The sequence below is a fragment of the Artemia franciscana genome, chromosome 4, assembly GCF_032884065.1.
Source record: "Artemia franciscana chromosome 4, ASM3288406v1, whole genome shotgun sequence".
NCBI classification, from domain to species: Eukaryota; Metazoa; Arthropoda; class Branchiopoda; order Anostraca; family Artemiidae; genus Artemia; species Artemia franciscana.
The window spans coordinates 56,333,211-56,348,340 of record NC_088866.1 but is presented as its reverse complement, the minus strand read 5'-3'; the positions used below and the strand labels follow the sequence as shown (position 1 = coordinate 56,348,340).

Below are 15,130 nucleotides of genomic sequence, written 5' to 3'. Positions count from 1 at the left end.
ATAGTACGTTGTTTTTTTTCGCTTATTTGCCTTATTGTTTTCTTTACGGTAGGAATTAAAAGATTATAGGAATGTTGATGATGTTTTGATAGTATTGGCACTCCCCTAAAGAAACCCTGGGGATGAAAAGACACAACAAATAACAGTGCATGTTGTCAAATTAAGATATAAGCAATAGTAAAAGAAATCTGCAGCTCCTATCCAGTTTGGCTGATCTGCAGACAAACATCTACCATAACGATGAATACAATCAGCTATAATATTTTTCATAGCTGTTAAAAAGATTGTCTGATGAGACACGAGACAGTACATTGAAGTCCAAAAAGAAAAAAAAAAGAGATGAGAAATAGAAGACTTCGCAAAGAAGGGGACTTTAGGACAACATGCAAGATCATTAATGAAATTACTGGGAAACGTCATAAATCTGAAGGACCAGTGAGAGACTGGTCTAGTCAAGTGGTTACTGAACAGGAAAAGACAAACAAGTTTTGGGTAAACCACTTTGGTATTCCGTTAGACAGACCCCGTCAGCTACCCTGCCTAGTAATCCAGTCTCCCTCCTAGACCTTAACCTAAGTGTTCAACTTCCATAGCCTGAAGAAATAATGGCTGCTTAAAAGAAGGTAAAGTCTGGAAAGTCCCCTGGCAAAGACAGAATGTCTAAAAAGACACCTAAAACCTCCTTAAAGAGTTATTCAGAACCGTCTTGTCATGTGGATAGGTTCCATGAATGTCATATGGATTAACAAAGAAATTACCAAGGATTAGAAAAGGTGCAACCTCACTAAAGTCTTCAAGAAAGGAGATGCATCTAAATGCAAAACTAGAATAAATCTCTTATTAATACCAGGAAACTCCTGTCAATAATCCTGCTGAACAGGATAAGCTTCATCCAGGATCATTATCTGAGGGAAGAAAAACATGGTTTTCAGCCCAGTGGGCCCTGTGCTGACCTTCTCTTTGTCCTATGTGTGATGATACAAGAATCTCGTGAGTTTAGAAATAAAATATATCTTGGCTTTATATACTCTGAAATGGTATTTGACTCAGTTGAAAGGCAGATTCTGTGGAGAATCATCCAAATTGGAAAAAAGAAAACTTGTTTTATTTTTATTTAATTTATGTCCATCAGCTTCCTCCTTAAACGCATATCCAGAGTTACCTACATATGATTAGGGCTACTATCCCCTCAGAGATGATTCTTCAAATCAAAATTTAACTGTTGCATAGTAATGCTTCAAGAAATATAGATACATAAATTTGATTTTTGAATTAAAATCAAGTTGCCATCAATGGCTAATTGGAGAAAACCCCAAGAAAGTTGATAGTCTGAGTGAGAGGCGTGACTGGCATAACCCTTTTTTCAGGGATGTATAAAAATGATGTCATTTTCCCTTTTTGATAGATAGTCTATCATTCATTTCATCCATCCATCTTGGGGCAAAAAACTAAAGTAGATATTCAAAGAACTATAGGGATGATTGAGATTTCCGGGTTGACTCATGAAAGACAATGTTGACTGGACTTTTATGCAAAGGGGGGGGGGGGAGCTGGATTTGCTTGGACTAAAAGGCGAGCATGTTACCTATGCCTAATAGGCTCGCCCGCTTTAAGACATATATATATATATATATATATATATATATATATATATATATATATATATATATATATATATATATATATATATATATATGTTTTCACTACATAAAACTTGCGAATATACAACATTCTTTGCTGTCCCATTGTCTGTGCATAACAAAGCCTTACATACTTATAATGACATCATATGCAAACCCTCTTTTTACAAACAAACAAACATGCATACATACAACTTATTTTTATATAGACAGATAGATAGATAGGTATACAAATACACTATAAACCAAGACTAGCAATACTGACGCTGGGTTAAGGTGAGGAAAATTCAGAAAAGCAAATTATTCTAAAGTTACTTTTTTTTTCTAAGTTGTATATATGTTAGCAAAAAGAGAATATTTCAATTTAATTTACAGAAAATCATCTGGCTAAGCAAAAATTTTAGTGTAAGCAATCTTTTGAGTTTTCAGTAAACAACAAATGACTCAAGTCTTTTGGCTATTAAATAAAAAAAAAAGTTTTTTTAACTGCAAGTAAGGAGCGACATTAAAACTTAAAACGCACAGACATGACTCCATATATGAAAGGGATTTTCCCCTCCGCAACGATTTGCTCTTTACACCAAGTTTTTACTCTGTCACAACTCTATTTTTTAAAACAACGAAAGAACTTTAGCGTAAAGAGGGAGGCGTTACGGAGGGGACAACCCCTTTCGTATACGGAGTAATTTCTGTTCGTTTCAAGATTTAATGTTATTCCTTACTTGCAGTAAAAAAACATGTTTTTTTATTTAATATTTGAATGTTTTTGAATTAATGCATGTTTGATTTTGGCTCACTGCACATGAGTAATCAAAATGAAATTGGTATATTTTTTTCTGCTAAATGGCTTTCTCATAGTTTTGATCGGATGATTTTGATTAAAAAAAGACTGAAGGAGGAGGCCTAGTTGCTCTCCAATTTTTGACTACTTAAAAATGCAACGTTTTTTTTTTTTTTTTTTTTTCTGCGAAAGTTCTGTTAGTAATAAACATACGTACCACTCAACAGATCATGGAAATCTGCCAAAAATGTTACGCTTGGATGCGAAGTCCTGCGCCTTTCAAGAACATCAAATTTCAAGGCACTTTTGCACACTTCCTGTGCCTGCTTTATCACACCTTTTGCGAAATTTTTTGATGCAATCTTGATATCTGTATCTTTTCAGTTTTGTAATGTTCCGCTCCAGAAAATTTAAAACTGGAAACACATGTATAAAACCACCATTCTTCTGGGGCTTCCTTACGAGACAAATGAGGGAAGCGTTGAAGGCTGTCTACCTTGTCCCTGCAATTTAAGGGGCAAGCCTGACGAGTACCACGGCCATAAACTCTCTCACCCCCCCCCCGCTCCTTCTGCTTACTTTTCTCTCACCACCTCTATTGCAGCGTGATCGCCTATAAATATCGGATTTCCTAATTACATTCTTACTGCTTGATGGTCAAATGAAGCGTCTTTATTTACAGATAATTCATGAAGATATTCATGTGATTCATTTAGATTTTCATTAGATATGTAATTCATTTAGATAAATATATGGGGAAAATGTCATTGTACTTTTGTGCATTCTTGCAAGATAGTTATCATTTTTTCTTTAAAAATATATTTTGAAGAGAAAATGCTACTATTAAGAACTCACAGCAGCACCAGACCAGCACAGCTGCGCGTGCTACTCCTCCACCCCAACCTCCTCCCATCCTGTTTGAGGACAACCTGGCTGTTGTTGGGCCAGATGTGGATAATCAAAAAGCATAATCTTTGGCAAAATGCATCCATAAAATGGGGTCTATTTATCTTAATATTTTTGCATTATAGAAGATGTCTTTTTTGAAGATGGCAGCATGACATGCAGACGAAATATTCACTTAACTAGTTTCTATTTGCAAATAGTACCTGTTTTAAATATCTCTTGCTTTTTTATGATGGAAAAGTAGTGTGGTCTTTGGTGTTATTAATACAAAACAGCGTTTTACCGAAATTGAACATGAAATTGAACAATCTCTTACCTGAGATTGATCCAAGGGCCCCCACTGACAGTATAATTTAGGACCTATTAGTAAAAGTAAAAAGACCTATTAGATCAAAAACATATGCAATAAAATGAACTCTGATCATGAGGTACTAACAAGAGTTTGTGACATACTTCAGTAAAGAGACTTGGATCCAAAGAAAAGTTTACTTTCTGACATCTTAGATTATGTTTACCTATAGTGGTCATCATACCAATCTATTACTATGTTCCTACTAGTTATAAAATCTAAAATTCTTAATAAATCTTCCTAGTCAGTTACACTGATGTATCTAAACACGAAAAAACTATATATTTAAACAGATAGCAATAAATAATCGTCTTTAAATCTAAAATATCCGCTGCAATTTCCTATACCAGCTTTGTTTTCATTCATATCCATGAGCAAAACATTATAATATTTTTTTTTTTATTTTATTTTTTTTATTTGGCGGCGAAATCTTTTTATCGTCGAAGATATAGACATCCTTAGGGTACACAGTGGATCGATAATGTATTTGGTAAGATGGGGCATGGGGTTCGATTTCCGTTGCCGCAAGGTTGAAAGTGGCTTGTTACTTGTCAATGTAAAATAGACCCAGCAACTGAAACGTCAATTTCAACGTACTTTCTGTTATTAATGGGTATGGAGGATCTTTATCCTTTAAGTTGCGGGCACGACAATCCACAGTGCTAGAGCACCATGTGGCATAAGACTTAAAGATCCCAGTTTTGAAAACATATACTTTATTTTCAATTCATGCATGTAATAAAAACAGTAACCATGAGGAAAATAAAACAACCCAAATGAGGAATGAAAACAGAAAAAACACAAAATAACTAACAAAAAAATAAATTAGTCACTATTGAATGGCTGTGGTGGAGTAAGTGGCGTCGAAAACGTATGAAGGGCGTCTCTTACAGATTTTCCAACGGAACCTGAAGCAAACTCAGTTAATTCCACAAGGATAAAGCTATAAGTTGATGCCACGTCTGAAGGTGTACTGAAATAAGAGAAGTTGAAATTTTTTTATCATATTGAAAAATGACCTAGTTTGAAATAAAAAAAAACCTACTAGAAACAATCTAATTTGATTTGTGCGCGGAGGAGGAGCCGCAATACAATTCTACATTTTATTGGTTCATTAAGAGTTTTTACTTTCAAGCAATTTTGAGTAGATAAGGTTTCTACTGAAATTAACTTTGATCATAACTGGCAATTTTATCAGATTCAAATTCTTTTTAGCTTCAACTAGAAAAGAAATGGAAGTACATCAACAATTTTCCGTTGACGAAAGTTCGTGTTTGAGATCAGTGTTTTTCTACCAATCAAGGAACTGTCGTCTGCTGAGGTCTCTGCTGGTTCGTAAAAATTTGTTTTCATAAGGTGAAGACTTCTCGACAAAGTCTCGGTCTGATTTGTACAAAAAGAGTTGTTATCAATTCAAAAGCCACGTTCAAAATTTTTTGGAGGTGAATAGAGTTCGTCCGGAATGAGTCAGACTCTGTTTGCTGACCACGTGCCTTTGGATATGGGGTTTCTCCCCTAACTAAACACTCCGATCAGGACGGCCACAACCTCCTGTGGTGGGTGGAGCCCACCCCGGGAATCTTAGTACCTAGGTTTAACCTAGCTCTAATCAGATTCCAGGCCTAGAGTCGGTTGGGCTAGCGACCCTCCACCCGAAAATTAAGTGCTACGAAAAGTGACAATGTAGCCTCAGACCCTGATTCCCTTTTAAGATCTCGACCATCGCGCGTCAACGGACATGCTGACAACGTCAGAAAGACTGACAGACTAAACCCTATGGACCGAAGGGGGCTACGAATAGCCACCTGGAATGTCTTGACTTTGAATGCACCTGCGTCAAAGAACCTACTCTCTGAAGAACTTCGCAAGAATAAAGTGTGAATTGCAGGTCATACAAAAACACGTCTTACCGGAAGTAGAGAAGAGCAAATAGGTAACAGTGACTCATTGCTCTGGTCTGGACGAAGCTCGAGAAGGAATGGTGTTGGCCTTGCACTAAATAGCCTTACAAGAAAGGCCTTATTTTTAAACGAAGCTGTATCGGACAGATTAATGAAGGCTCGCTTTGGACACAAGCATGGCAAGATCACAGTCATCGTATGCTGTGTCCCGACCAACGATTCTGATGATGCAACTAAAAAGGATTTCTGCTCTGCTTTGTCCAGATGCCTTGCAACAGTACCCCCCCCCCCCCATGATATAACTGTTCTCCTTGGTGACTTCATTGCGACAGTGCGCGATGATATGGGTTTATGGCGTGGCGCAGTTAGTCCTGTATACCCACTTAACGACAATGGGCTCCACTTACTTGAACTGTGCCGATCTCATGACCTTTACATTGCAAACACCTACTTCCAACGCAAAACTATTCATCAGTACACGTGGTATAGTAATAACGGTCGTACAAAAAAGCTGATTGACTACGTCATTACTTCTAAACGCTGGAGATCATTAGTGAAGAACCGCAGAGCTTACAGATCAGCAGAGCTTGGAAACATAGACCATAGGCTTGTGTGTACCGATCTTAGGCTTCGCCTCCATGCACAACGATCGAAAAGAAAATCCGTCGCTGCAGATATTGGGAAACTAAAGGAACCAGATACTCGCCAGAAGTATAGCATCGAGATATCGAATCGCTTCGAGGCCCTTGGCTCACTTAATAGCAGCGAAGATCTCTGGAAGCATTTTAAATTGCAGACCAGGGAAGCAGCAAAACTAGTGCTCGGCAAGAGGAGTTATCCAAAGAAATCGTGGCTAACTAATGAAACACTGCAAGTCATAGAGCAAAGACGGAAGGCAAGACTTCTTGAGGACATGACCACATATCGGAGGCTCAATGGAGTGCGGAACAGACTCATTCACCGGGATAGAACCCAGTTTGTTGCAAGGAAAGCCAATGAAATTGACCTAGCTGCAAAAAAGAAAGACATGGGCAGCCTATTCAAGCATCTCCTAGACCTCACTGAAAATAAAACTCCCACCTTGGGTCCCGTCCTGTCCAGGGATGGTGCACTTCTCTCTGACGAAGGTTCTTGTCTTGAGTGGTGGAAGGACCACTTTTGTTTGCTCCTCAACAATACTGGTCCGTCTGTGCCTCCTAATGATAGTCCCAGCCAACCTTACAGTCAAAGACCTGGAACAGATGTTCCTCCAGATGAGCCTTTCAGCCTCTCAGAAATTGGACATGCAGTAAAAAGACTCAAGAATAATAAAGCTACTGGTATCTGTGGCTTAACCTCAGAGCTGCTAAAATATGGAGGTCCTACAATGCTCCTGTTTCTACACACCCTGTTCTCTACAATCTGGCAAACAGAGATAATTCCCGAGGATTGGCGGAAGGGTGTCATCATCACCTTATGGAAGAGAATAGGCTCGAGAAGCGACTGCTCCAACTACCGGGGAATAACCCTACTGTCAGTCCCTGGCAAACTGTTTTTAATGGTCCTGCTGGATCGATATCGGAGCATCATTCGAAAAATCTGGCGACTGGAGCAATCTGGTTTTATGTCGGATCATTCAACCATCGAGCAGATTTTCACGATTCGACAAATAGTAGAGAAGACCAAAGAGTTCCGACAGAAAGCATTTATTGCCTTCGTTAACTTCCGTGCTGCATTTGACTCAGTCGATCGAAAAGCTCTTTGGTAGATTCTAGAGCTGACTGGCCTGCCCGAGAAATATTGTAGACTTTTCAAGGCGCTGCACCATGGGACGGAGAGCTGTCTACAAGTAAATGGTCGGCGCAGCCCGTTCTTTCAAATCAGGACAGGGGTGCGCCAAGGATGTGCAGTGGCCCCAGGGCTCTTCAATGTCATCATAGATTACCTTATGACGAAAACCACTTCACGTCTCAGCTTTGGGCTCAAATTCGGAGATCATACCATCACAGATGTCAATTTTGCCGATGACTTGGCCATTCTAGCGGACTCCATGGAGTAGCTGCTGGAAGCGCTCCGAATTCAGCAAGAAGAGGCTGCCAAAGTAGGACTGCGTATAAACTGGAACAAAACTAAAATTATGGCCATAGACTCGTCTTCTCCTGCTGTTAACTCTCCAGTTAGGCTGGACAGCACCACTAGCATCGAGGCTGTTAAAGACTTCACCTACCTGGACTCCGTAATTTCTTCAAATGGCTCACTTCTCCCCTAGCTGCAGGCAAGATTATCTAAAGCGTGTTCTGTCATAGGTAGACTGAATAGTCACCTCTGGCGAAAACCAAATATCAGTCGCACAACGAAACTGCGGATCTTCAACGCTCTAGTTGGCTCTGTGATACTTTACGGAGCTGAGACATGGCAAGCATCAGCTGCAACCTTCAAGAAAATAGACGTATTTCTTGCAAAGAGCCTGAGGAGGATTGTGGGCCTACGATGGTCCGACTTCGTCAGCAATGAAAAGCTTCTGCAGCTCACAAAGCAGTCTTGGTTTTCGACTCAAGCAGCCGAGAAAATCTTACGATAGTTCGGGCATCTGCTTCGAATGCCACCACATCTACCCGCAAAGACGATCTATGACTTCGAACCTATCAAAGTTGGTTGGAAGCGACCTCGCGGCCGACCGAAGAAACGTTGGTCCGACAGCCTGTCCGAGTTCTTGGCGATGGCAAACATCAGACAGGGCGAAGAGCAAATACTCGCCATGGACCGAAGTGGGTGGAGGAGGCAGACGTCACTCTCTACGCCGAGCAGTGCCCGGCAGGAAACTTAAGTCAAGTAAGTCAAAGTAAGTACAAAATTTCTGATTCCGAAGCAGAGATTGAGTGTTCCCTGGAGGACAAAGATAAAGTTTTGTTTAGCACTGATGGGCTACCTGTGGTATGGAGGGAACACATAATAAATCTTAAAACCCCATTACTTCTCTTTTGGACTAAAAAAAGGACGAAATAAGGCGAGTAGGAATAAAAGTAAAGAATACTTCTAAAACTGAAAGTCAGAAATGATGACATGAGCATTTCACGTCGAATAGAGCATATTGAATGGAAAAATAGCAACTGTCATTGGCTTAGCCCAAGCCAGTTAACACCTATTCAGAATATCGAACATACAAGTTTTTTTGTGCATGAAAACTCATATGCTGAAGACATTGCGGATAAGTGATAGGGTGATTCTATTTAGTTATGAGCCCTTAAAAATCTCTCAATGTTGTTCCAGTGTCTCGATACTTACCTACCTGTGCTTAAAGCAGGAAAGCCGTTCCGCACCAACCGGCATCCAAACAAAGCTTTTGAGTTCATTGGCCGGTGATGTACTAATTCTTTGGTAAACTTTAGCCAGTGCTTGTCTAATTTGTGACCGAATGTTTGTAAACTTCCAGTAGACTCCAGATCTTGAATAACAAGTGACCTCCAATTTTTTAATTACCCTACTTTTCGTCTAGGCGATGTTGATAAGGGTTCAACAAGAAGTGTCTGTTCAATGATGCGTTCGTTGGGGTAAAACAAAACGTGTTCGAGTAAGCAGCGACTATGTATCTTGATGGCGCTTGAGATTCCGTCGATGTTGGAAAAATGTCTAATATTATTCAAAAGATATCTATGTGGATGAGGTGCAATAAGATTACTATTAATTATAATAAGTCAAATTTTGTGGTTTTGTATGCTCTCGTAATTGCAATACATGGATATCTTCAGCTAAAGCTGGGGGCCTTCCAATGTGGAGCACTTCAAGCGTTCCATGTCTTGGTGTTATTGTTGATGAATCACTCTCATTTAAAGATCATATTGTCAGTTTCAAATATATTAGCCAAAAATTTTGGCATGATTCGTAAACTCAAACATTGTTTTCTGAAGGAAAAAATCCGTATGTTATATTTTAATTTAATTCCCCCATATTTTGTATTGTAGTTCAATATGGCTGGGAAGTTTCACCTCAATTCTTCATCCAGTCCGAGTCTTGCAAATTATTAGAATATTTGCTAATTTAATCCCTTCTGAAACGTGTCGAGAGGCTTATGTTAATAATTTAATTTCAACTAGGTCAGGGTTTTCTCTTATTTTTTTGAGGGGCTAAGCTATGGAATTCATTGAATGACAATCTCAAAAATAGTAATTTTAGCAATTTAAAAGGCTGGTGAACAATGAAGTGGTTTCTAAACATGATTTTAATCATTAATGTAATAGGAAACATAGTTGATAGATTAAATTGATATTAAAATAATAAAGGTAATGATTTATTTTTATTGAGGTGTGTTAAGGAAGGAGTTGAGTGTAGAGCAGTGGTTCTCAACCTTTTTTTTACCCATGGACCCCTATTCCCTTCTTTTTATCTTAGTAGACCCCTTCATAGCTATTGGACATAAGGACAATTTTCTATTCTTCACTAATATAAATTTTAAGGTTTTAATTATCAAAGAAATAGTAAACGATTAAGCTTTATTTTTAAATGAAAACTAGTTTAATACAAATAAAATATTCAACTATAATAATAATAATTATTGTTCTTATTACTATTATTTTGATAATAACTACAATATTACATTGTTTCTTCCATGGGCAAGCAACTCGAGCTCATGGAGAGTAGAGCTCCTCAGGTAGTTTAATTCACCCAACATTATTTATGTAAACTGGATTAAAAAAGGAGTTGAATTTAAGTGTGTGATTGAAAAAAAGGAAAAGGCAAGTATATTCAATGAGATCCCTGTGGTTGATGCTTCTCAACGAGTTTCTTTATATTTGGTTCTATCGATGTTAATGATAGTTGAAGATCATCCCTTTTCACAATGTCAAGTCTATTTCGAGCTTTTGATAGCATTTGAGAAACACGAATAAATCCCGCTTCAACAAGATAAGATGTAGGAAAAGCAATAACGTAGAACTGTGCTTTATCCCAGAGCAAACGATACTTTGTAGCAACATCGTTCGTTTTCCATATATTGTACTTTCCATCTTTGAATTCTGCACGCATTATTTTATCACTTTGTAATTCGCTGAGGGGCTCTTGCAAAGATAATTCTATTTCGGCAGCATTAACTTCGAAAGGAATTGAAACCCAACTCGGTATATCCATCTCGAGTAGGTCGCTAAACCGAGTTTGGATATCTTCATGTATATTTTCCAAATATTCACCATATAATGCAAGATCTTCATCTTGCAAATCGCTGCTAACATAGGCCAAACAAGGAAACTGTTCAAATGCACGACGCCTGATATTATTCTTATACAGCTGTAGTTTTCTTAGAAAAGCAGCAATAACACTTTTACTAGATATCAGATCAGAATTGTTTTCTTGGAGCTGTTTATTAAGTGAATTAAATTTTTCAAATATATCTGATCAGTAAAACATGGATCACATTTACTTGCAAGTAGGCTTGCTCCAAGTTGTTTTTCAGCAAGAAAGGAAACAATAGAATCCCTAAGTGCAATGAAACACTTAAGAGGATTCCCCTTTGATAGCCATCTCACCTCTGTATGTAATACAAGCTGCTCAAACTCTTCTCCGTTTTGCTTACAGAATTCACGAAAAAGGCGGTCTCGGAGTGAATTTGATTTAATATGGGTTACTACTTTTATTACAACAGAAAGGGCATCATGCAGACGTGCATTCATTTTCTTTGCAACTAAGTGTTGACGGTGTATCACACAGTTAATACGATATACTTCTGGGACTGCTTTTTTTAAATGTGCAATAAAACCTTTGTATCTACCTGTCATAGATGGTGCACCATCAGTAGCACAAGCAATTATATTTTTGAGTGGGATATTGTTTTCCTGGAAATAAGTAGCAACTTCATTAAAAATTGTTTCACCTTTTGTGTCTGTCGTAAGACTTCTAGCAAAAAGCATTTCCTCTTTGGGTCCTTCATTGTTAAATCTAACATATGCTAATAAAATGACCTCATTATCTCTTAAAGTTGATTCATCAAGTTGAAGGGCAAACTGTTTCACTTGCAAATGAGCTATCAATTGTTTTTCTACATCCTCTGCCATTTCATCAATGCGTCGTGACACAGAAGAGTTGCTTAAAGGGATGGAATTAGTAATTTCAATTGCATTTTGTTTCATAACTGACGAAATTATAGCAGAAACTGCGGGTAGAATTACTGTTTCACCAATATTATGGGGTTTTCCGGTCTTTCAAATTATTTTGCTTATTTCATATGATGCCAGGAAACCATCGCTCATTTTACTCACTTTGTTATCAAACACTTGAGGCACCGTTTTTCTTTTTTGGAAATCATCACGAAGTTTTTTAAAGTATTCTTCTGGTTTATCTTTCTTTCCTATTTGCTTCTTTTCTAGATGGCTTTTTAGTTTACATGGTTTCATGCTATCATTTGACAGTACATCCATACGTATGAGGCCCGTTGGTTTTGTTTCATTTTGTGGTGCTGGAATAAAACTGTAAGACAAATATTCACTGACTGATGAGTGAATATATAAGTTAAAAGAAAGTATAAAAAATAATGAAAGAATTATAAATATAATTTTTTCAAAATAATGTGAATTACAGTAGAAATTTACTTTTTTTAAATAAAGAGTGTTCTGAGTTGGTTTTCTTCATGGACCCCCAAAATATCACTGTGAACCCTCCATTTGCTGTGTTTTACCTGTGGACCCCCAAAAATATTAAATGGACCCCGGTTGAGCTGGTGTAGAGTGTAGAATGTAGAGTAACCGAAACTTTCAAAGCGGAATTTTGATACCAATACACATATCAAAAGTTTTGCCTTAATATGCTGATTTCAAAAATACACGTTTCATTAAGTTTATTCTTACCCATCAAAAGCTATGAGCCTGAGAAAAATTTATCTGCTTTTCGAAAAAATAGGGGAAAGACACCCTTGGAGTCATGGAATTTTAATGAAAATCACACCATCAGATTCAGTGTACCAAAGAACTCTACTGTAGAGGTTTTTAGGTCATGTCTGCAAAAATGTGGAAGATGTAATTTTTGGCAGAAGAAAGATCACAGATGCGTGTTCATTTTTTTTTGTTTTTTTTTTTTTGCAGGGATGATTGTATCAAACCAGTGGACCCAAAATGTCGAGAAAGGGCCCATTCTGAAGGAAATGAAAAGGACTAGTTCCCTTTCCAAGTGACCAAAAAACTGGAGGGACACTAGGCCCCCTCTCCCGCCAATTTTTTCCACAACTCGTTCGATCTAAATTTTGGGATAGCTTTATTCTTCAGCACAGTTGAAAACCCCAACAACTATGTCTTTAGAGATAAAATGACACCTACAGCCCCCGGGAAATGTTTTTAAGCTATAAAATTTACCCATTGCTTTAATTGTTATTGGAAAGCATTCATACATTTTTCGGGTGGGGAGGAGAGGACGAATTTTCTGCCGGCAAGACTTTGCTCAGGGAGAAATTTCCTTGGAGAGAAAACTTTCCAGGGGGTGAACTTTTCATGGGAAGTTTTACGCTATGTGAATTTGCCAGAATTCTTATACGAAGTTTCTTTATATGTCTTGCTTTCTCTTTACCGATTCAATTTTAGGGGTAAATTTTGTCCGGGGTAAATTTTCATCTGAATAGAATTGCCCAGGGGATATTTCTTTGGGGAGGGAAAAGGGGAGGTGGAGCCAGGTATCCTGGCATTATTCGAAAAACGATCAGAAATTTAATCTAAAAAAAAAAAAATTTCAACTGAAAGTAAGGAGCAACTTAAAACGAACAAAATTTTTATGTATATGAGGCACAAAGGAACAATAATTAGAAACGACAAGTAACTTTTTTTAAAGTGCCGAAAAACTGTAGCCTGAACAGTGTTTGAGTCTCGCTTTAAGTTTTAATTTTGCTCCTTACTTTCAGTTGAAAAAACTTGTTATTTTTAATGAAGCATAGAGACAAACATTTTCCTAATGGCCATGGAACTATGTCAAACTATTTCAATTTAAGTAAAAGTATATAAAAATGAAAAAAAATAATTAATTACAAATAAATACACAAAACAATAGCCTACTTACAAAAACTAAGATATAAACTCCCCCCATTCAGCTCTGTTGAGCAATGCCGAAGCGTTGGAAGGATAATTTTTGCAATATCAACACTTTTGAACTTGGTTATCAAACATCAAAATGTTTAATGCCTTTAGACTGAAATGTTTATAAAAAGTAACGCATAATCAAAGTAGTTTGTTAAATGTAAGACATTGAAACTAAAATTAAGAAAATCAGTTATTTTTTTAATTCAATATTTTTAATGTAATTTTGAATACTAAAACCAATGTATTCGACGCGTTTGTACTTGATAACTGTAACAATTAAATATTTTTCAAAGTTACAACTTGATCAATTCAATCACTACTGGCAAAAAAAAGACAATAAAAAAAAACGAAAAAAACGCATCCTTTCAGAGGGAAAATACAATAATTCCCAGAATTCCCTTCAGGAGAAACATTTTTGATTATAGTGGCTTCATATATCAGCTTATGGGTACTCTTGCAATGAGGACAAAAATTGATGGTACATTTTTACCGAAATTACCCCCTCATTAAGTTGTTTTCCTTGTGTTTTCTATAATTATACGAACTTCCTTGTGTACTAATAACTGCACAAATTACTAATAAATAAGTACATATTTAGGATCACCATAAAAAGCTGATTTTTCGATTGAATGTTATTAATACTTAGGCTTTTATACTTTAGCTATTGAAAAGGATTATTATTTAAGTACTATTCATTACTATGAAAAATTAGTTGTTTTTTTTTTTTACTCCACTCAAATTATATAGAATTTTTTTTGTGGAAACCTGGAAAAGGGTCACTCAGTCACAAACTAAAGCTTATATCTTCCTTATTAAGGGTAAAAACCTATTGTCAGGTAGCCAACAATGGGGCAGTACACATTTTCTATGGTTTTTCCCTATTCAGCTCTTTTTCCTTTGGTTTCCTTATAATTACTTTGTAGTCCCAAATCTCTGGGGGGGGGAAATAGACCCCCTTCCCCCTCTTGCCTTTCACACTGTTGTATAATCAAGCGGAGGACAAAATCTAGTAGCACTCCTCCGTCGGTGACGGCTAGGATCCCCCCTCCAGCCACAAAAAAACAGGACACATCAGTGCTAACCATGCAAAAACTGATTTTCCTTTTTCTTAGGGTGAAGGGCTGTAACTTTCCTGGATTTTATAGGATTTTCGAAATTGTGCATTTTTTTCAAATTGCATTTTTTTCATTTTTTTTCAAAATTCAAATTGTGCAGTTTTCATTTAAACCTAAAGGCATTTTCTATGGTTTTTAGGCTGTCTTAAATAATTCACGTATTTTTTTCCAACAAACTTTGCCATTAAGATATTTGACATCATAGAACAAGCTTCAAATGGCATTTTGTTCGCACTTGACATTTTTTTCTTTCAAAAAGCATTTTTAAATATTTGGCTACCATGAGCAGTGGTTCACCCCTCAATAGGTTGCCTTTACTCGGGCAGCCATGAAAGCGGCCAGGGATAACAAATGACACATTCTCTGAGATCCTGGGACCATTTCAAAGCTGAACACAGGCGCATTTTCAGT

General features: G+C 37.2%; 1 long non-coding RNA gene across 1 annotated transcript in view; it reads right to left on the bottom strand.

Moving 5' to 3' along the window:
• Positions 1-15,130, bottom strand: part of LOC136026645 (uncharacterized) — a 580,251-nt gene that overhangs the window by 289,766 nt on the left and 275,355 nt on the right. The gene's annotated exons all lie outside the window — the stretch shown is intronic.